Source organism: Hyaena hyaena, unplaced genomic scaffold (assembly GCF_003009895.1).
Source record: "Hyaena hyaena isolate Hyena2069 unplaced genomic scaffold, ASM300989v1 scaffold_216, whole genome shotgun sequence".
Lineage (NCBI taxonomy): Eukaryota > Metazoa > Chordata > Mammalia > Carnivora > Hyaenidae > Hyaena > Hyaena hyaena.
Genome location: NW_024080848.1, coordinates 309,452 through 333,403, shown reverse-complemented (window position 1 = coordinate 333,403; position 23,952 = coordinate 309,452).

Below are 23,952 nucleotides of genomic sequence, written 5' to 3'. Positions count from 1 at the left end.
AGAGGGGCAGAGAGAGAGAGAGAGACATAAAATCTGAAGCTGGCTTCAACTCACAAACCGTGAGATCATGACCTGAGCCAAAGTCAGATGCTCAACTGACTGAGCCACCCAGGTGACCCCTAACACTTATAAATTTAGATATACCTGTCCCCCCTCCATAAACATGATCTAAGTTCCAAAGTGATATGATAATAAGGATGAGGGAGCAATTATCTGCTCAAGGATAGCACACTGAATAAGACTTCACAGAGTAGCTCGAATTTCGGTAGAATGTTTGAAAATAATTTTGATAACCAGAGTTGAGCAGGGGCAGTTCTTTCAATAATCATTTACTGAGTATCTATTGATACATTCAAATGGATAGCAAGTTTACTCAGGGTGACATTCTGTCACTTCCTTGTGCCTTCTGTGGGGTCTGGCCTGATGCCTTGCATATGTTAACAGTAAATACCTACTATTTAATTAGCTGATGAAATAGTGCATAACAAATGCCTGTTAACATCCTACAGTATACACTGTACCAATGTTAAGGAGACATAACTCCTGGCAGTATTTCTTGGAGAGGACGCATCGGAGGGGGATTGTAACCGAAATTATGTGCTGGGTAGGGCAATTCTTGAATAACGATTACCATTAAAAAATAATAATAATAAACAAACAAATCTAAGATTCATTAGTGACTCTAGCCTTATTCCTCTGAATCCTTGTCCAGTTTTGTTTTGTTTTGTTTTGTTGTTTTTCAATCTGTGATAATTTTCATGAAGTGCATTGTTTGCTTTAGAATGAAAACTCCCCATCAACTGTGTCCCTTGAAGTAGGCACTCAGTAAGTGGTACTGTATTCGAATGAGCTTGATGCCAAGGGCAAACTCCTCCTGGTACTTTGCCATACTTTGCAGCATGAAACCAGTAATCTTACAGAATGTTCCACTAATAAGCCACTCAGTACATCTTCGGACAATGGGAATTAATTTTTTAGATTCTGGGCCTAATTGAATTAGCTCATCACCTAAAGCTTCTACTAATAACTTTGGTGATAGCCGTAAGCTTTTTGCCTCCTCAACACATTTCATTTGCATGGTTTTAGTTACTGATAGACTTCAAGTCTCCAGCCTAGAATTTTCTGGTGAACTCTAGACTCATGGTTCTCTACAGTATAGACACATAGACATCTCAACATCAATATGTTCAAAATTGAATTGATGACCTTTGAGGTTGATCTGGGACATCACCTACTTCCCTATGATGATCACCTTCGTTTGCTCCCTGGGGTAACAGATGACTATGTCATCTCTCACCTGAGAATCACCTGTGATTCTTCACACATTTCCCCCCCCCCCCCTTCCTCATCTTGAAAAGTCCTAATGACAGCCTCTACTAAATATATTTCATCTCTACCTTGATCAGGCCGCTACCACCTCTTATCTTCACCTGCTGAATGCCCTTCCTAACCCCTCCCCACTCTTGGGTGTGATCCTGCCACCATCCATTTTCCAAGAACCCTCAGACAATATGCTTTTAAATGCAAATCTAATCATTCACCCACCTTAGTAAGATATTTCACTAGTTACCCTGTGTTCTTGGGTAAAAAGTTTAACTCCTGGGGTGCCTGGGTGACTCAGGTGGTTAAGTATCCAGCTCTTGATTTAGGCTCAGGTCCTGATGGTTCATGAGTTCAAGCCCCACAGTGGGCTTGGTGTGGACACTGCAGAGCCTGCTTGGGACTCTTTCTGTCTCTCTGTCTGTGTCCCTCTTCTGTTCCTGCTTTTTCTTTCTTTCTCTCTCTCTCTCTCTCTCTCTCAAAATAAACAAAATAAATTTTAAAAAGTTAAAAAAAATTAAACTCCTAAAATCCTTCTGGACTTGTGCCTTCCCTATCTTTCTAGGATCTTTTTTTTTCTTTTTTCCCCTTTTCCAGTGTCTGGAGCCTTTCCCCAGAACAGCCTCAGGGCTCGTAACTCCTGACACACTGAACTTCCCACATTAACCCTGCTTTCTCTTGCTTTAAACCTTCACACAGTCAGGGCCATTCTTTCAGTACCTCCATCTTTTCATCTGAACACTCCTCTCTAGCTTTCAGAAAACATTTTAAATATCGCTTCTTACATTTTACACCCAGCAGTACACACACCCTCCCTTACATTCGCTTCTGCCGCCACATTATGGTTGGGCCCCCTGCTGTATATTTTCTTTGTTGTACTGCTTACTTCCCCCATTAAAACAATTATATCACTATTTATGTGTTTATGTGACTATTTGTCTCCTTTGCTAATTATTCATTTTTAGTGATTTCATTCTCATGATTGTAGTCCCCGCCTCTACACAGTACTTGGCCCATTGTAGGCCTTCATTAAATAAGTGTTTAATGAGTGACTGGATGGATGATTCATGTGGAACATCTGTAAGGTGCTAGACATGGTAGAGATAAGATGATTAGCTTCTGCCCTGGCGTCACTCATGGTCTAGCATTGAAATTCCTCTTAAAACAGATGAACTAGCCTACCTCTTGACGTTGAAGCTATTAAAAGACTTGTAAAAGCCGTTTTCCATTTATCTTATTGTCATTTTTATAGGTTAATTTCATTTTGGGGAATCAGCCCATTCCAGTCGCAGTCACTGCGGGGCTGTGGGACTGTCCCCCAGGGATGTTCTGTGTGACTTTAACTTCCAGCACACTCAGGCAGAAGCAATACTGTGGTTGGGCTCATTGAATGTGCACTGAGCCAGGAATTCATTGTAAAGTGACTTTTAGTGTGGAAAAGAAAAATAAGTATTAGAATCAATTATTCAGTTATGAAGAAATAAGCCTTTGCTAGGTTGATTTTTTTTTTTTCTGTTTCGTTCTCATTTAGAAAGAAAGAAAAGAAGGCTAAAAGGAAGGGAGGGGAGGAACTGAAAGAAGGGGGAAGGAAAAAGGGAGAGAGGGAAGGAAAGAAGGCTTTATGGGCACCTGGGTGGCCCAGTCAGTTAAGCATCTGACTCTTGATTTCAGCTCAGGTCATGATCTCATGGTTTGTCGGATCGAGCCCTGTGTTGGGCTGCTCGTAGACAATATGGAGCCTGCCTGGGATTCTCTCTTTCCCTTTCTCTTGGCCCTTCCCCAGCTCTCTTTCTCAAAATAAAGTTAAAAAGAAAAAAGAAGAAGAAGAAGAAGAAGAAGAAGAAGAAGAAGAAGAAGAAGAAGAAAGCAGCAGCAGCAGCAACAGCAGCAGCAGCAGCAGCAGCAGCCTTTTATAAATTCTAGTCCCTAAAGTTTTTATTTTAGTCCCTAAAGCATTTTACTTCCGTAATAATTATCAGTAACATCTACCTAGTCATGGCTTGGTCTCCTTGGTGACTCACCCCAATCCAGAGGCTCTCTAAGAGTTGCTTCTTGGAGAACAAAATATCCAGCCATCACCCAAGAAATCCCCAGAGAATGAGGAGTTGTCTCAGGATCCAGGGTCTAGGTACAAATATTAGGACAAAAGATGTTCCTAGTATTCTTATCATTATGAAATTATAAGGGTTTTATGAGCTGTGTGCCAGCAACCAGGGACAGACACCAATGTATATATTTTCCATTATTTCATATCCCACCCCCAATCTCTGGCCACAGACTCCTCACACTATACTCAAAAGAGACCAGCATGTGGTCAGAATCACATTTAGTCATTAATAATTCATCCAGTTCATCATCACCTGATAGGAAGATATCTCCCTGGGCAAGGCCACTCAAGGTTGTGGGCTTCTATTTGGCCTTGTCAGTTCCCCAAAGCAGGAGCTGTCTCAGCAAACACATGGCCCCACCTGTTCAGACATCTGTTACAACTGAGCTGAGATACTATCACCTCTTGCTCTCAGCCTCTTTCAAGATGTGAGTGTAATCTTGGATTTCCTTCTTGGCACACCCACGTATTCTTTTTTTATGCAGCTACTACTCCCTTCTACTCTGCATTTTTACACAAACCCTTCTACCTTTGGAAGGCACAAAAGGTTCCTAGGTTCCATGCCGGTCTAGATTGCAGGTAGCAATAACCATCTGACCCCTAGTCTAGCAGCAATACACTCCCATTCAGAGAGGATGAGGTGGCAAAGGTACAGATCTAGTGGGCTATTTTCACCACCAGGCAACACAGCCACCTTCACCGTAATTATGCTAGGTGTGGTAAAGGCACACCCTGTTCCATCAGGCCCTAAGAAATTCCTTAGAAATAAATGTTTAAAATATTTACTTATTTTGGGGAGAACGCAAGCAGGGGAGGGGCACAGAGAGGAGGACAGAGGATCTGAAGTGGGCTCTGCACTGACAGTCTGATAGCAGTAAGCCCGATGTGGGGCTCGAACTCACCAACTGGGAGGTCCTAATGTGAGCCAAAGTCAGAGGCTCCACTGACTGAGCCACCCAGATGCCCCCTGACAGAAATGGTTAGAAACATAGTAACAGTGACTGGCTTAGGGACCAGGCCTATCTCTAGTACCTATAGCTCTATAGTGCAGGTCCTGTGATCCCTCCATCAGGCAAGGGGGTAAATAAAAGTGGAGGTGATCTGGGAAAGAAAGAAGGGGGAAAAAAAGTAGAATCATGATCCTAGCAATCTTTCCTCTTAGCATGAACTACATAGTCATCCTAGTCAGCCTAAGGGTATGGGAACTGACCAAAGTTAAAAAGCTAGGCAAGAGCAGGCTTACCTGATTTCCTGGGACTTACCTGATTCCTTTCCTTGGAGAAGCACGTGACAGCAGCAGGGAGAATGTGAGGTTGTGTCTCCGTGGACATTCATCCAGGAACCCTGGCATTTTTCTTACTCTATCCCAATAGAGGTTCACTAGTCACTAAGTAGCAGTTGCTGGTCTGGGAGAAGAGATTAGTGGGGTTGGGTCTGGACTGCCTGGTCCCATCAGATACAGGGAGTGGAGGAGTCACCTGGTTTGACCTGCTGCTCTCAGGACAGTGCTGGGATCCCACCAGAGTGACTGGCAAGAGCCCTCAAACGCGTCTGCGGAGAATACAGAAGGTTCTATCACATTCCACCCTTTGAAGTTTTGAAGCTAGACAGTAACAACAGAACAGAGTGCCAGAAAGCACCGTGTTTTATGATCATTTTGTAAAAAGGGCCTCTGGTAAGCAGAGCAAATCGCTCAGCTACTTTATATTTACAAGTCATGAGAGAAGCGATGCTGTAAAATTAAAGACCGTCCCCAAGTCAGGGAAGCAACAATAACAATAACAAAAAAGCCTCATTTTCCTCATAGAAGCAAATCTGTGGAGACCAAGCAAGAGACTCATCTTTGAGGAATGTTACCAAAGATAATAACGTCAGAGAAGAGAAAACTTTTTTCTGTTCCTCCTGGGCGCTGGGGTGTGAGGACTTAGAAGCTGTTACTCATTTCCTTGTGTGACCTCCTTCCTTCTGAGTGTCATGATTTAGATCCATTTAAAAGGATTTATTTGAAAGAAGCTTCTTATACCATAGGGGCAGTTTCTCTCCCTTCCCTTCCCTCCCTCCCTCTCTCTCTCTTTCTCTATTTCTCTCCCCCTCTCCTACCCCCCCCCCCAACCTTTGTAAATGAACAAAGTAGCCACTTGTCCCACACAGGGTGCAGAGAGGCTTGGTGTGGGTTTTACTGTCCATTCAGGCTCTGTTTTCAGCTGGCTTTAAGTGAAATCTTTAGAAACCTCACAGCGGGGAACCCTCTGCCTGGGGCACGGGTGGGGAGGGAACTTTGAAAAACCTATTGAAACTCTGAGAGCCTTTGGGTAGAAACTGTTCTTTTTAGACTTCCTCAGGGGCAGTACAGGGAAATAAACACACACAGGAAGTCACTTAGCCTCTCTGTGAACTTCATGTTGACATTTGCTTACTAAAAAGTTCATTGTGGGTCCTTAAGAAATTTATGTATGTGTGTGGATACATACGAGTGTGCATGCATGCACATATATGTGTTTGTGTATATGAACTTTTTTCTAATTCTCCCTTAGTTCAATGTTGGTAACGTGATGCTAAAAATAAAATGAACAAGGGGGGGGAGAAACAATAATAAAAAATATACATGCAGATCCCTTTTCCAGTCATTTTAGAAATCAAAGCTAGATATGGGTTATATTTCTTTTTTTTCTTTTTTTAGTTTTTTTTAACGTTTGTTTTGAGGGAGAGAGAGAGAGTGAAATAGAGAAAGAATGTGTGTGTGACCAGGGGAGGGGCAGAGAGAGAGGGAGACACAGAATCTGAACAAGGCTGAGCTGTCAGCACAGAGCCCGACCCAGGGCTCAAACTCAGGAACCGTGAGATCATGACCTGAACCGAAGTTGGACACTCAACCAGCTGAGCCACCCAGGCGCCCCCATAGCTTATATTTCTGAATACAATTTTAACAATCTGCTGATTGCCATCTCTCACACATACTTTGTCATGTTCTCCGCTGATTGACCCCTAATGTCTTTTTTTTATATGTAATATTTGGTTCATGCTTTTTATGTTTGATAGGGAAAAATCTGTTTATAAGATGGCCGTCAGGACTGATAAGGAAATACCTGTCCCTGATCAAAGGCTTCCTGGTCCAGTTTCTTCTTCCCACACTGCTTATCTCATGCATTAATGAGGAATGTGGAAGTAACAGGCTATCAGTTACTCCCTCTGCTGATTCTCTGGGCTCAGACCTCTGGAGAATGATCTCCTCAGGCCCACTGATGTAAAATAAACCTACCCACTTCGAAGATCTCCGAGTGCCACTTGGTTCTTCCGCCAGTGATCCAGACCAGATTTCCACAACATCTTTACTTATATGACTGCTTTGGAATCCTCAAAGAAGCGTCACCAAATCCCTAATATCAACCGGAAACACGGAGTTAAAAAGACAAAGGAGAAGAACAATAAGTACATTTTACAGGTGAAAATGAAGGTATGGGGCAAAGAGAAAGAATACCAATGTCTAAAAAGTAACAATTTGGTTGTGAAGAAGGGACTGAAGGCTAAAAAAAAAAAAGAAAAAGAAAAAAATGGGGCGCCTGGGTGGCTTAGTCGGTTAATCGTCCGACGACTTTCGCTTAGGTCATGATCTCGCGGTTCTTGGGTTCAAGCCCCACATCTGTGCTGACAGCCAGCTCAGAGCCTGGAGCCTGTTTCAGTCTGTGACTCCCTCTCTCTCTGACCCTCCCCTGCTCACGCTGTCTCTCTGTCTCTCTCCTAGAAATAAATAAAACATTAAAAAAAAAAAAAGAAGAAGAAGAAGAAGAAGGGACTGAAGGCAAATGGGGAATCAGCAGCATGGTTCACAGGATTTCCATGAAACCCAGTGCCGGCCTTAAGCCCTTGGCCTCTCTCTGTCTCCATATCACAGGGTCTCACACCTACTTCTTTCTGCACATCTGTCCCTTTCACTTCATACAGTCAGTGGCCATTTAATTGCATGTTCTACTCAAGATTGCCTAAGCAGGAAGGAAGGATCTAATATCTGGATACGGTAATAACTTCTGGAACTCAGGATCAGCCAAGTGTTGCAAGCCAAGTATTGCAAGAGACTGGAGCCATAAACTATGAAAGTCATCCAGAACTGAAATACTCCTTTCATCTCCTTTAAGCAAGAGTGTCTCTTACCTCTTGTCTCCGTTACTAGATATAGGTTTTCTCCCCGTTCCCCCTCACTCGCCCTCAGACAGGCTTTGTTTGTTGCTACCCTCATACAACTGAACCCCTTTCTCCTTTACATCGCTTCCCAGTTCACATGCCCAGGGGAGATGTATGAGTCATCGAATGGCAATCCCGTATTTCCAGGAGAACTCATCTGATTGGCCCAGGGTGGGTCAGGTGACTACCTGGTTCAGGCAGACTCAGGTTGCTGGGTTGGGTGGGGGTGAGTTGTGTCACCTGGAATAACCACAGGCACATGCTGTGTTCTGGGAAGACTGGCTGGGCTGGTCAACTAGTGAAATATCTACTACAATAATTATTATAGGACTCTGCTCTATTAGTACATACAGTACTGTCTATAGATTTCAAAATGATTTATTATAAAGAATATAAATTCCCCTTAGGTAACTATGGCAGTATTTGTAGGTTGCCATTGGAACATACTTAAAGAACTTTCCATTTAAATTTATTGACTGTATTTCTAGAATTACCTTGTAATTTCTTCCTGCCGAGGAGGCCATTCACTAATGGAGACTGAGCAACTTTGAAAGGAGGCATATGCGAGCAGTTTGAGTTGGCTCTTGTGTCATTACTGATAATTGAACTTAAGTTACCTTTAGAGCATTACCATGTGATGATTTTACCAACAGAGAAAGGTGGTGGTGTTCCAGAATAGTGAGTGGTGCACTAGCCTGCATCTCACAACAATTTTGTGGTCTTTTGGATTGTTGACTTTATATATTTATGTCAACTTTTACCTATAATGGTTTCTCTCTTAATCTCTGTTTCAGAGTGGAGTGGAGCGTGTGGTTCATTCCTAAGACTTATTTCTTAGAGATGACAAGTTGTTAATCATGTAATCCACCATAGTTCTGTGTCCTTTGAACCTTCAGTCCTTAGCTCTGTATCCTTATTAGCTGTGTGTCTTCAGGCAAGTTGCCGGGACTCTGTATGCCCCTCTTTCTTTGGGAAAATGTGGATAATAACACCCTGGTCATTGGATCATTCTGAGGATTCCGAGAGACTGTCTATAAAACACACATAGTTACAAGTGTTTGTTTCTACATCCATAGGACCAAACACCATTTCTTCCTTTACATCACTTCTCAGTTCACATGCCCAATGGAGATGTATGAGTCATCGAATGGCAATTCCGTATTTCCGGGAGATATGATAATATTGATTGCTATGCTGGTTACTACCATTGTGCCTGCTCTCAGAGAGGTGGCCCCAGGTGGCTGTAGTGGCTGCCGCCGATAACCACAACACATTCTCCCGATGCCATCTCTGGCTCATCTTTGATTTCAACTCAAAGCCAGCTGTGATGGAGAGTTCTTATCCACTAAGCACTGATGGCATCACACCTGAATTTACCTGTGTGTCTTTCCATTCTCTGCCCCCGGCCCTCCTTTGATGCCAAGAGAGTTATGTCCAAACATAGCTTGAAAATACAGGAGTGATCATTTCCTTGGGGGCCACCCTTACTTAGTGGGGGGCAGAAGCGAATGTGCAAGTATTCTGGCCTCTCATCTTTCAGTGGATGATTCTGGCTGGCATTTTGAACACTTCTCAGAGGCCTCCGCAGAATCCACTGCTTTTTACTTTATAGCATAGATCCCAAGAGCATACACTTCTAGTTTGTCCTCATTTTTTGAGCCAGTCTCACTGTTCCTCTCCTGAATTTTGTAATTATCCTCCCGTCCCCCAATAAAACAAAACCAAACAAATAAAAAACAAACCAGTCCTTGGCTGAGAATCTGTTTTAGAGAGAATCTAAGCTAAGATAGTGTAAGGGTAGAATAGCTGTGTACATGGATTATGGAGTACCCTCCCCAGATTGGAATCCACTCAACTCCTTCATAGTTCTGTATTCTAACATTTTTTAATTATCTCATTTTTTTTGCATCATTTTATTTGCCTATAACATGCAGATAATAATAGTAACTACCTTATAGTGTTGTTATGAGAACACATGAGTTATCACAGTGTAAACATAACACATTTAGAGCAGTTTCTGTTAAGTAGTAAATTGCATCGAAATGCTATATCTTAATACCCCCTTGTAGGACACGTTCAATTGTGTCCAGAAATCTTCGTGTTAGCTGTTCCCTTCTTCCTTATTGGATTTTTTTTTTCCCTTAAAGTGCAGCTTCTTTCTGCCCCACCCTTTATCTCCCTTTTGTTTGCTGGTGCTGACTGAGTAGAGAGAACAGCAAGTGTTCCCTGGAGCTTTGTAATTTCTGGAAGCATGTAAGAGGGCCCTTCTTTTATGCTGTGCTCCATTTTTTCTTGCTCCGACAGCCCTGACCCCTGATCTGTTGGCAGACACCAGAAGATGCTGCCAGCCCTTGGTTATTCAGAGGCTCTTTATCCAGACTCTTTGCTCTTCTCTCTGGCTGCCTGCCTTTTGGCTGCTAGATACTCGCTGGCATTGCTCTCAGAGAGTACACCAAGAAGGGGAAAGAGAGCAGAGTTCAGACGAGCCAATAACAGGGTCTAGAAAATCAGGTCTAGAAAATCAGGACTATTAAATCGTTGAACTTCAGTTTTATGAGACATGTGTAGCCCCCATATCCATGGGAAATTTGGAATCAGCCTTTTGCAGCTGCCAGTGTATTTTTCCTTGACTGAGATGTGAGTAAGACACAAAATGCACACATCTCAAGGGCTCAGTTTGATGAGTTTTGCTAAATGTATGCATTCCTGTAATGACCACCCAATATAAGATGGCTAACATTTCCATTACCCTAGAAGATTACATTATCCCCTTTCTAATCAATTCCCCTTCACTCCTGCAGCCACTGTTTTCCGATTTACTAGATGTTTTCCTCACCTTGCACTTCATAGAAATGAAATCATACATGCCTGATCTTTTATTATTTGACGCAATCTTGAGATTCATCCACATGGTTGTGTATATCAGACATTTGTTCTATTTTATGGCTGAGTAGTATTCCATTATATGAATGTACTTTTTTTTTTTTTTTTTTTTAACCATCCTCCTGTTGATAGACATTTGAATAAGTTCCAGATTGGGACTATTATGAATAAGACTGCTATGCATATTCTTATAAAAGTATTTTTGTGTAAATGTATTTCCATCTAGGGTATATAACTAGGGTTAGGATTTCTGGGTCATAAGTAGAAATATACTTTTTAAAAATATTTGGTCATTTTTTGAGAGACAGAGTGCAAATGGGGGACAGGCAGGGAAGTGGGAAACAGAGGACCCCAAGTGGGCCCTGTGCTGGTAGCAGAGAACCTGATGTGGGGCCCAGACTCATGAACTGTGAGATCATGACCTGAGCTGATGTCAGATGCTTAGCCATCTGAGCCACCCAGATGGTCCTAGAAGTATGCTTAATTTTATATGAAACCACCTAAGCAGAGGGCATTCCATTTTAACCTGACAATGTTCCATTTCCTCAGTAACCTTACCAACATTTAGTATTGTCAGCAGTTTTAGTTTTAGCCATTTGCCTGGGTATAAACTGGTATCTTATTGTATCTTTATTTTATATTTTCTTGATGACTTCTGATTTTGAGCACCTGTTCACTGTGCTTAGCAGCCATCTCGATATCTTCTTTTGTGTGTTGTCCTTTCAAGTCCTTAATGATAGCGTAGTTAAGCCAATCTGACCAATATTTTTGAGCCCCTGCTGTCAGCATATAAAAGGAAACTGCAAATGTCTGGGGTCCTATAGCAGATGCAAAGAGTTTCAAGAAGTCATCTACCTCGCATTGATGCTATCGCTGTTCTGTCCATACTTTCTTGGCACTTACTTTCTCAGAGCATTTCAACAATCTCATGGGACTCTCTCTACATGAGAACTTTCTTTTGGCCTGTGTGTTGGGCAGGCTGGATATGCTGGGTGATAACGCTCCCAGGAACAGCCCTTAGCCAATAATGAATGGGAATCAGAGGTTAAGTACCTCAGCTTCCTTCCACTTTCAGTAAAATAACTCTGAAACATATTCTACACTGTCTCCCAAAGCCTCTTGATGGAATAGAGTTCTTCAAGGTAATAACCGTTTCAAAGATGCAAAGAGACTGTCTCATTTCTGTCACATTTCCTATTCTCCTACTGATTTTCTCTAGAATCACTTCCAAAATGAACTACCTTTTCTCAAGTTCTTGCATTGTGATCTCCTCTGAACAAACACAATCAAGACACCTATTCCCAACATGTATGTTGGGACATCTGAACTGTTATGTGAGAGACTAGTTAGGGTATTTGATGAAGTAGACTGATGAAGTAATGACATCGATTTTCTGGGTACCACACAAATGAAAGAGCCAGATGAATATGGCAGAAAATCAGTAATGTCAGTGCCCAGTAAACGCGAAAGTCCCTATGGGTTGGCAGCCGAGGCTTGAAATAGGTTTTCCTGAAAAGGTAGAGTCTGGTAGGGTCATGTGAACTGAGAGAATGGGAGGCCATTCTAGGAAGGAGATAGGGTGTGATAGACATACAACTACTGTTTGGAGTAGCAATGTAACTAGAGCTTGAGATTATACAGAAAGGAGCAAAAACTAAGCCTCACATTGTTGGTTGGGATCAAATTAGGAAGAATGTTCAGCGAGACTAGGAATTTTCAATTTTGTCTCATAGGACATGGAAAGCCACTGAACATTTTTCATTAGGGTAATTCCATAAAAACAGATTTCTAGGAAAACTAATCTAATGTCATTGCAGAGGGTCAGTAAAGCTTAAGGTAGAAAGTTGTTGATGTAGTTTTGGTGACTCTGATATAAACTGATAAAATCCTAGAACTGGGTACTTGTAATAGGAATGGAAAGGACATTAGTTCAAGGCCTACTGAAGAGATTCAGTAGAATTTAGTGGCACTGATAATAGGCTGGAGGACAAATAATGAGTCACAGTCATTCTAAAGGGCCAAAACAGTCGGTTTCAAAATGACGCCATAATAACAGAAATAAAGAACTTGTGGGGAGGTGAAATTTTAGAATGAAACAATAAATTCATTTAATTTTATACCCAGTAATTTAAACTTTGGTTCCATTTGTGTTGATTGATAGTTATACATACATATCCAGCAGATATTTTAAGATTTGGGACTAGAATTTGGGAGAAAGTTTAGGCTGTCAAATACATCTGAGAGTCACCTTCTTAGAAGTAATACTTAAAGCTTTGGCCATGAGTAAGATCACAAAGGAGGAAAGTTAAAAGAATGAATAACACAGAACTGAAAATTAAGCCCTGGCAAAAGACCTCATTTAGGGAGAGCAAATAGAAAGATAAGGAATCAAGTGAGGCAGGAAGGTACAGTTAGAAGGGTCAAGGAGTCAAAGGGAAAGATGATTGCTGTGATAAGGAAATAAACACTGTTAGAGCCTTCCAAGGTCAAGGAAGATGAAGACTCCTTGAGCTGCAAAAAAAGGCAATATTCGTGATCTTGACCTCATTAGACTCTCAGCCAGGTTGGAGAGCTGAAATTTACATATAGAGAGAACACTACAAAACAACATACTCACATGCTAAAGTGCGTGAGCCAGTGTGAGCGGTGTGTGAGAGCAAGAAGGCAAGGGCAATAAGCAGTGGACCCAAGTACAAGGTGTAACTTGAGTGTGAGTTTCATAGGGAAGGGAGAGAAAAGGATTTGCAGGAGGAAGACCACCTAGAATAAAATCATTCAACAGAAACTGATGTTATGTAGGAACATAATTAAACTGAGAGATGAGAGTATTTATAAACTTGCTTACACAGTTTCTAAGAATTTTAAGTTCCCGGAGCTGATCTAAATGTGAAAACAGATAAAGGAGCTAACCCTATTTAGCCTTGAAGGAGTGACCCTAGGATCCACTGAGCTAGTGAGCATGATTAATGTTAGTGATCATAGATGCAGGGTAAAAACCTAGACACTGTCAGGGCCAAAGGTAGTTTTGTAGGTGGGTTCATTTAGTTTTTGAAGTGGTAGTATATCACACACACACACACACACACACACACGTATATATACATGTGTGTGTACGTATATAACCTGTTTTCTAACGTAAATACAGAGCATTCATACTTAGGACCACATAAGAAAATCCCAATTTTATAGAAGTCCACTATTGCTTCCCCAGTAGGTTTTGGCCCCAAGGAGGTATGCAGCAGTGCATAAACCTTGCATTGCTGTGCCTGTACATCTTATTGAACTATTGAACACCTGGATAGTACACATGGTCAGTTTGAAGATGAGAGTGGAGACTAGTCAACTAAACTTTTCTACCTCAACAAGGTTTCATTCTGCAGTTGGGAGTTTAAATATTTCACATTGTTTTCCAGTAAATCACTGGTTTAAATTTTCTTTGCCCTTTCCAAATATCTTGAGGCTATTGTGAAATAGCTCTGCCTGGTGCCTTCCACTTGCCAAGGTCTTTGCTTTCTTTTAGTTATTCCAAGATGCCCAAACTTGTCTTCAGAAAAGTCATTCCTCAAAGTATCTAATGGTATAAAAATCCAGCCTAATGGGAAAACACAATCTCAGATAGAAGTTTCTTTCCACTAGCTTTCCTGAATATAACGGCAATGAGATCAGTACATTTTCCCTGTGATTGAGTGGGATCCATGTACTCATGGATTTAAAAATAAAATTTATTGCCCAAGTTACTGTGCTACTGCGGTAAGTAGCTATGGCAATTTGATGATAGAAAGTGTCCTGTGAAAAGAAACTACTATATGCCTTACATGCCATGGCCATCTGAGGACAAAGAAAGGCAGAAGATACAAGTGAGTTTTGTTTTCAGTTCATTGTACCCTATATACAATTATGGGAAACCACATATATTTAACCTGTGGCAAGTTGATGGATAGATTCCTATTTCTCCGTTTTTAATTACATTGATATGGCTGGTTGAGGGCAAATGATGATTTAAAATCCTTTGTCATTTTGCTGCCTTTAAGTAGTGGAATGGTGATACATTGGAATATTGTGCAGACTTGTGCTGATACTTCCCACAGGAGAGCGGTAGACTTGTGAAATTTGAAGACTGTTTAGAATTAGGGACAAATCTGCCTCCATCCAGTCCTTGTCAACTAACACTTTTGTTTACTGCATTTGGATGAGGCTAGCAGTGAGTTTCTAAGGTGAATGCTGTGATAAAAGGATATTTATGTAATTGGTAGTATCACTGCTGCTGTTGCCACTAAAACGCATCTCATTTCTGAATGACAGAGTTGCATGTTGCAATGAGGGAAAAGCAAAAACAAAAACAAAAACAAAAAAAAACCCTGTTTTCAGTAAGAGCCATTTCAATGAACCTTTGTGCTTTGTGATCCAGTTAAAATTCTCAACAGTGAGAAAGTACTTTTATCCTGGTCAAAACAATACATAATCTCTCCTCTTAAGAATTCAGCCATTTCTTGGGGCTCCTGGTGGCTCAGTCAGTTAAGTGTCTGACTATAGCTCAGGTCATGATCCCACAATTTGTGAGTTCGAGCCCTGCGTCAGAGCCTGCTTCAGATTCTATGTCCCCCTCTCTCTCTGTTCCTCCCCTGCTCGCACTCTGTCTCTGTATCTCAAAAATAAATAAAGATAAAAAAAAATATATAAAAAAAAAAAGGATTCAGTCATTTCCTTTACCAGCCGAGACCCGTGCCACAGTCATACCAGAGGGTGCATGCTGCTGTATATAGCGGACGTGGGTTCTATGCAGAGTTGTCTTTACATTGCCTTTCTTTCTTCTTGATAGTCTAGCTCCACGGTGAGAGCCTATCAAACTAGTAAGTCACGCGTGACCATGAGCCCTGGCTTCAGCTCTCAGTGGAACAGCAGCCAGCCAGCCTGGAACACATACTCCTTTCCAAGAGCGAGCTTGCACTATCAGTCCCATGCCAGCTACACCTACTGTACTGGACACCCTGCTGTAAGTACCCTGTTTTTCTGTATTTAGTAAGATGGATAACTTATGCAGGTACATTTGGAACCCAGAGTTGGTATCTCTCTATTAATTGGACAATTTCTCCAATGCTGTAACTCTTGTAAGGCAAGAATATGCTGCCATTGAGCAGAGATGAGCCAGAGAGAACATCTTAAGTTTAGATGACATGTGTTTGGATGATCTTTGCTGAACATTGATGTTGCGTTTAAAGATATTTCTAGGTGAAATAGTTTGGCAGAACTTTTGTAGTGCATTGGTGTGGAGGCTGAATGTATGCATGACTATGGATTGGTTTTCTGGCTTCCTGTGACTTTAGTTGGCTGATTTTGCACTGGGAGAGGATGTCTTTCAAAATGGCATAGAGGAGTCAGTGGCGTTAGTATGTCCCCACTTCTGTCAGTGACCTTGTTGATATAGTTTAAACACATATGAACATACAGCCATAAATCCATCAGTAGAGTAATCCCCAGTTACTGCTACACAGAATCCAAGCTTGTTGGCATAGATGACTCAAAGGGCAAGATAAATAAGCCTTTAGTGGGAAGAAATAAACTCATGGGATTTGAGGCCCTTTTACAATAAGGTACCTGTTTCTGCCATTATGTTTTCCTGCGGCTCAATCCAATCCTCATAAACTAAGATTTTTGTCATCATAAACTACACTTGTCCACTTGGAAGAGATTTTGATGCCTGTGGATAAGTAAACCTCTGTTTACCGGTAAATTCCAACATAAGACTTAAGTAGTAAGAGACCTTTGGAAGGGAGTCATGTTTGCTTCTCATAGTAACTCCTTTACGTGATCAGTAACTGTAGGTGCGGTTTCTCCAGCCATCCCAAAGGGCTACTGTGGACTTCTAGACTTGGGCTGTCATGTTTGTGTGTCAAGGTTATGGAATTATAAAGTGTCCTGAGCTTCAAAATGAGAGAATGTAATCTCAAATAGTGTGTCATAAAGTCACTTTAAAGAAGATTCAAGGAATCTACTCAAAATGTAAATTGATTTAACTTTGTTAAAAGGTGATTTGGAAATAATGATCAACATTTAAATTGCATATACCTTTGACTCAGTAATTAAACTTTTGGCACTTGATTGGACACATATAAGGATGTATGTGCAAGGACAGTGTAGCAACATTTTTTTAAATTACTTGGAGAAGGGACCTAAATAACCCTCATTAACTTTCAACAAAAATGTATTAAACATTATTAGGCACTTATTATATTTCGGCATCCTTCCAGGTGAAAGAGGCCCAGGAGTGAACAGGACCAAGTCTTGCTGTCATGGAGCTTCCATTCTAGGAAACCGAGGAGCTAGCAACTACCTAAGTAATTATATGAACACATAAAAATAAGCAAACAAATGAGGGAAAAAAAAATGTACGGTGTTGTTCGATGCTATATAAAGGCTCAAAATTGGTTGGAACGATAAAAGAAGGACTAAATGCCTACATGAGCTGTGTAGTCAGCCATGTCCTGAGTCGGGAGGACAGGTTTTATCTGCTATCTAAATAAAAAAGAGGCAGAACTATGCAGAGTTCAGGAGGAAGAGCGGTCCAAGCAGAGGAGGCAGTATGAAGGTCCTGAGGCAGGAATAAGCCTGAATGTTCATTGTATATATAGAGAGAACACCAGTGTTTTTGGAGCTTAGTTGAAAGCAAACAGAAAGAGATAAAGTTGGAAAGACAGAGGCCAGAGCAGTAGCACTTTGTTATTCAGAGTAAGGAGTTTGTATTTTATTTAAGCACTTATATGACGTAATTTATTTGTTTTAGGGCTTACTCAGGCCACTGGGTGAAGAAACCTGATAGAAGAACAAGAAGGAAATCCAGGAATCAAATTAAGAGAGTATTTTACGCACACACACACTCACACAGACACACACACACAAATGCACATTCACATGCACATATGTGCTTATATGTATGTGGTTACTTCTGTAGAATACAGTTGAAGTTCTATGGTAAGAGGAAGATTAGCTTTTTCGTGTATATCCTTTGGTCCATTTGATGTGCAAACTATATGCAACATGGTTTTTATTATGAAAACATAATAAAAATAGCTATGAAATATGTTTTCCATAATAAAAACAAGTTGCATATATTTGGCAATAAAATTTCCTTGGGTAACCAGTTCTATGTCTAAAATGTCTCATTATCTTTTCCCTTCAGTCGTTATTTGTCAAGCTAGATTATGACAAATCATAATTTAATGAAATATTTCAAGGCATGTTCATAGTGGCCTCAAGGTCATGTAAAGGCAGCTGACATTTACTGAGCACTTAATATTTTCTAAGCTCCATACTAAGCACTTTTATAGGTATTATATAGGTGTATATATATTCAGAATGGCCCTAGGCGGTTGGTGCTATTTTTATCATTATTTCAAAGATTAGTGAATTGAAGCTCAGAAACATCAAGAATCTTGCCCACAGTTACACAGAGAGTAGTAGGACCTGAAAGTCAAACATTGGCTATTTAGCCTCCAACCAGGAGTCTAATCCACTATATTAAATATAATATACTCCTTGCCATTGAGTACCTTTGTCTTTATTTACATGCTGAGGACAGTGATTTTACCCCTGATAGAACCCTTTATAATCATTTAATTTTAAATGTATGTGTTACTCCTCAGAGAAGGACTTGTATGTACAAATCTCCATTTTAGTGCTGGGGGTCAGAATAATGAATAGTGTTGTCCTATCTTGGAAACCATTACAATAATTACAAGATGTCTAGCTATTTCTTGTACCTTAAAATCCAGAAACTGATATTTTCTTTTGTCACACTACTGAGAGTAAAGTAAGTCAAATGTGGAAAGTAGAAGCAGAAGACTAGAAAATTCTTTTAAAAAATAGTCATGGATGTTGTACTTCTCAATTTTAAGGCCTACTTGACATTCTTCCATTGTTCCAGCATTTAAATTTTTCTTGCAAATTTTTCTCCCATGCCTGATCAGATAGCATTAAACTCTTGACTCCAAGACCATGGCCCATTTAGCTCTCCTACCATCTTGGAAAAGGAATTGTATCATCTGAAAATGAACCAGAAGTTCTGAACAGGGTCACCGAGAGCTGGGTTGTATTGAGAACATCCAGAAATGTCGAGCACCTCGTAACTTTTACTAAGACCCATAATGCCAGCCAGAGAACTAGAGAAATATTTTGGGATCCAAAATGTGAGAGTAGATTCCATAGTTGTCATGCGGCCGTAAGATCCACAGAGGTTTTGTGGTTAAAACCACAAAAACATTTCTTGTCTGAATAGATTGCCAGTGATTTTCTTGAGTCATATAATTTAGTAGCCTTTAATGAACCTATAAATGCTTAGCCTGCCTTGTGAGATTCTGGCCCTTTCTTCTGAGTTACCAGTTTGACTGAGGATTTCTGGGTTTTTAACCGATGTCCTGGGGCTAAAGGATGTCAGCCAGCGTGACATTAGTGTAGTCAATAGATAGGACTCAAAGAGCTCCCTTTGTCTTCCATTCCCCTGCTACTGCGGAATCCTGATTAGTTAACTTGAAATTGGCAACCTGTGGAATTTCAGAATACAGTTTGGCCTCTCCCTGACCAAGGAAGGATTTTTCTCAGAGCCCTGTGGTACGTCACTGTATTCATTTCCTATGGCTGCTACAACAGATGACCACAACCTTGGGGGGCTTCAAACAATACACGTTTACTCTCTTGCCTTTCTAGAGTTTGGAAGTGAGGTGAAATCAAGATGTTGAAGGTGTTTCCAGTTGAGAATCTGTTTCTTGTCTTTTCTGGCTTCTAGAGCTAACCTTTTTTGCATACTTTGGCCCATGGGTCCTTCTTTCATCTTCAAGGTCACCAGCCAAACATCTTCAAATCTATTTCTGCTGTACCTTCACACTGTCCTCTTTACCCATAGTCACCTCTCTCTCTCTGCCTCTCTCTTACAAAGATGCTTGTGGCTACATTAAAGGACCCACCCACATAGTCCTGGATATCTCCATATCTAAAGATCATTAATTTGATGACATTTGCTGAGTTCCTTTTGCCATATAAGGTAACACTCACAGTTCCTGGGATTAGTTTGTGGACATCTGGGTGGACTGCTCTTCAGCCTACCACAGTCATAATATCCAGTGACAAATGGCTAACGTCTGAACCATTAGGTAATTATTTAGAGTTTCCTGAAATGGATGAGCCTTCTCACTGAGGGAGATCATGTGAGAGGGACTTTTTGTGATACAAGACAGAAATGGATACCCTATGGCCATTCAGAAGTATTCACATTCACTAACATGTTTGATTTTTTTGAAACCCGCTCTTTTTCCTCTTCCAAAATGAGGTGATAACTATCCCCTTGAGAACCGCTCCAATAACATCTGTTAAAAGAAAATGTGAATACAAGGTTATTAAAACTCTGCTAATGTTTAATCCACTGCTCTAGTAAATGAAGCAACCATGTCTAGGCATCTATGATGATCTCTTCAAATGGGGGATATAAAATGGCAAAATGTAATATTCAAAATATTCCAGCAGTGCAGTAAAATAACTGATACTATAAGTCAACTATTAAATATATCATACTCTTTTTCTTGTCTATGGAAGTTAATGATATATCATGTGAGTTTCTCACCTAGTCATATTATTTGTAATGTATTTCATTCATAAAATCATTCTAATAACTTCCAAATAGTATACTTACTGATGCACTGCTTTTGATCTTTCATTTGATAATTTTGTCAGCAGCTAAATGATAATTCTGTTTGTTTTCTGACTTGACATGGGGAATCACATCACATTTCCTGCAATTTCTTATGAATTGATAGCCATGAAGGGATCATATGAATCATAAAATAAGGGGATTCATTGGGCTGTCTTTTGTACTAACTCTCCACTCTACCTGCATCTGCTTCTCATGTGCATCTTTTCCTTCTCACCTGAAATGATGTTATCATGGAGGTGATTCCATGGAGATGGAGAGAGGAAGGGAGGAAGTGGGAAAAGATGAAAAGTAGATGGCAGTGATCTGATCTTCACTACTGAGGTCAGGAGCCTACATATTGTTTTCTTTTTCTCTGATGAGGAGAGATTAGCCTCCTTGAGGCTAATCAGGAGATCACTTTTACCAACCACAAGCCAGTGACCAGGTAGAGCCCAATTCATAATGGAGACAAAGCAGAAAGGGCTAAAGAAAAGAAGAGTGGAAGAACCTAAAAAAGTAATAGTATGCTCAGAGGTTGATGCTGCCTAGAGGTAGTGGAAGCTTCTAGATCCTGTCTGTCTCTCAAGAAAAGAATAGTCAGGTAGAGGAAGAAGGGTGTGTAGCCTGGTGCAAGACAGAGGGTGGAGGCATGGCCCTGTCCTGCTAGAGGACTCTCTTTTTTAGTCATTGACTAGGTTTTCAGGAGATTCCCTTTTTGGAAACATGTTTTTGAAGCACAGGGGCAACTCTCTTTCCTCTGAAGTTAAGTTGTCAAATAAAACACAGGTCTCACAAACCTATCAGAGGGGACAGTATCTCAAAATGAAGGCATGTGCTGTCTATGCCCATGACAACTGTGTATCCATGGAGCCCAGTAGCCTTACTATCAGCTTCTGAACCCAGACCCTACTTCTCCCCATGGGGAAGGAAAAACATTTCTTTTGGAAGCTTAAAGAAGACATTGGAAGAAATTGCAAGTCTCATTTCTGCTATGTAAGGATATTAATGTTTCAGTGCTGCCCACCAACTTTGAAAATAAATAGCAAGTCCTCTGTAGCAGATTCCTGAGCTCTGTGTCCGGGATGTACACCAGCATGGATGTATCCATGCTACAAGGATGTCTTTGAGTCGCAGTTGGCTTGGTTTCTGAAGTGAAACACAAATGCTAGGATTTAGATTATTGATTATTTTTGTTGGTTATTCCAATTATCATTACTCTAATAACACGTATGGTGGTGGTTCAATACTTTAGTGACTGCTATGGCTGGACTCTAGCTTAATAATAGATCTATACGAACTTTTGGGGCTATGGAAAACTTTCCAGGGAGTAGTGAAAATGGACAATTATTAGTGAAATAATGACCAGATCTTCAGCTTGCATGAATTCTCTCTTGTAAACTAATTTGCCTGATTTGCTTCCTAGTGTTCTCATAGGGTCACCATATATCCCCATTTTCCTGGTTTACACTAATTTCTTAGAGTAGTTAATAGTGTCCGTTTTCATTATCAAAAATGTTCAGGATTGGAAAATACATTTTATGGTCTCTGTACCATAGCACTTTAAAAGAGAAAGAGAGAAAGTATATTTCTTGCACATCAATCTTACTTTGGTCGATTGCTTCAGGGTATAAAAACTTCTCGGGGGGGGGGCAATAAAGGAGACACCTCATGTAATGATTAATCAGGCACCATAAACCATGGGGCTTCCAGTCTTTCCAAGCTGTGCATATATCTCTGTGCTGAGGGAAAAGAATAGTATATCATGGTCTGGAATTTACATCCTCTGTGATTATTTAAACTCATAGTAAAAGTTTTAGATAACTTAGAAATGGGAAATAAGGGGGCACCTGGGTGGCTCGGTTGGTTAAGAATCCGACTTTGGCTCAGGTCATGATCTCACGGTTTGTGGGTTCAAGCCCCGCATCGGGCTCTGTGATGACAGCTCAGCTCAGAGCCTGGAGCCTGTTTCAGATTCTGTGTCTCACTCTCTCTCTCTGACCCTCCCCTGCTCATGCTGTCTCTCTCTCTCAGAAATAAATTAAAAACATTACAAAAAATTAAAAGAAATGGGAAATAGGGTATGTAATTTTTCAGAATTGTTCTAGGAACATGTGAACAGTTTGAAGATCACTACTCGATGGTATTTTTTTCCCTAAACTTTTTTTTGTGGAGTCTGCTTATAGTAAAAGAAGCTTCTCACAGCTCGGAACTCTGGTTGCCCCAATTCTTGCTCAGATTCTGCAAAGGCCGAAGGATTATGTATCTCTGCACATCTGTATCTCTCACAGTATGTCAATTCTAAGGCTATCACCCCCCTCCACCCCACCATGTACACACACGCAATCTCCTCTAAGACTAAATATACAAAGCAGATAATAGCATTACCATTATCAAAGTTGGACTAAGGAATATTATTACTTGGGATTCTTTTGCTGCAGAAAACATAATATCTAACTAGCTTCAAAAGTCATATCTAACTAGATCGCTTCAAAAAGGCAGGTGGATGTTAACTGTCTTAATAAAAAAATCTAAGTGTAGAGGTGCACATTTAGATTTGTCAATATGGCTGCAATAATACCATACTAGCCTTTCTGCAGTGTGATGTTGCCATTCTTCCACCCTCTTCTTTCAGTCTGCCTGGTTTTTGTGACTCACTTCAATCCCATATAAATGTGGTGGGAGTGGTGCTGTGTGACTTCCAGATCAAGGTGAGAAAAGGTCATGGCCTTTCTGTCTGGCACTCTTGAAGAACTTAGTTTCTGAATGCTGTCAGGACGCTCCCTTTCTGAACCTGGCCACCATGTGGTAAGGAAACCCAACCACAGTGGAGAGGCTTTGTGGAGGTGCTCTGGTCAATAGTTTCAGCTGAGCCCAGCTTTTGAGTCTTCTCAGCCCACATGCCTGAATTGTAAGTGAAGAAGCTTCCAGATGACTCCACTCTTTGGCCGCGTGAGCTGCTTCCAGATATTTGTGTCTCCCCAGCTAACCCACGGGAAACAAAACATGTGTTCTGTCCAAATTCCTGCCTCTCAGAACCATGAGCTTTGGGAATGGTTGTGGTGTTAAGTCACTAAACTGGGATAGTTTCGCGTTCGGCAGTGGTTGCTGGAACAATAGGTACCTCCAAGTCTGATGCTGCCATGGATCAGCATTGTCAAGGAGACAAGCTCTTTCTGTCTTTCCTCTCTATAAAGTAGGAACACTATAAGCTACTTCCAGAGGTCCTTGTGAGAATTTAATGAGATAGTACATATAAAGCTGTTTAGCACAAGTTTATCCTCCATAGATTGCCTGATAAGTAGAAGCTATATTAAGATAGGAAAAAAAGGGGCTCCTGGGTGGCCCAGTCTTTTGAGCATCCAACTTCAGCTCAGGTCATGATCTCACACCTCGTGAGTTTGAGTCCCGCGTCGGGCTCTGCTCTGATAGCTCAGAGCTTGGAGCCTGCTTCCGATTCTGTGCCTCCCTCTCTCTCTGCTCCTCCACCACACATGCTCAGTCTCTTTCTGTCTCAAAAATCAATAAACATTAACAGATTTTTTTAAATAGGAAAAAATAAATTTTTATTTGTATCATTAGTAAAGGCTTACAGACAGACTTCCAATTTGCACTATTTTGATGGCATTTTTTTTTTTAAGACCCTGGGATGCAAGATGCAAATTATTGAAAGCCTCTAAGGTCCATGAAGACTTATTTGTCTCCCTGGAAATTTCAACTTATCTCTGTACTTTGTGGTTAAACATCCATGCTTTAGTAGACCAAGACCAAGAAGATATTATACGTT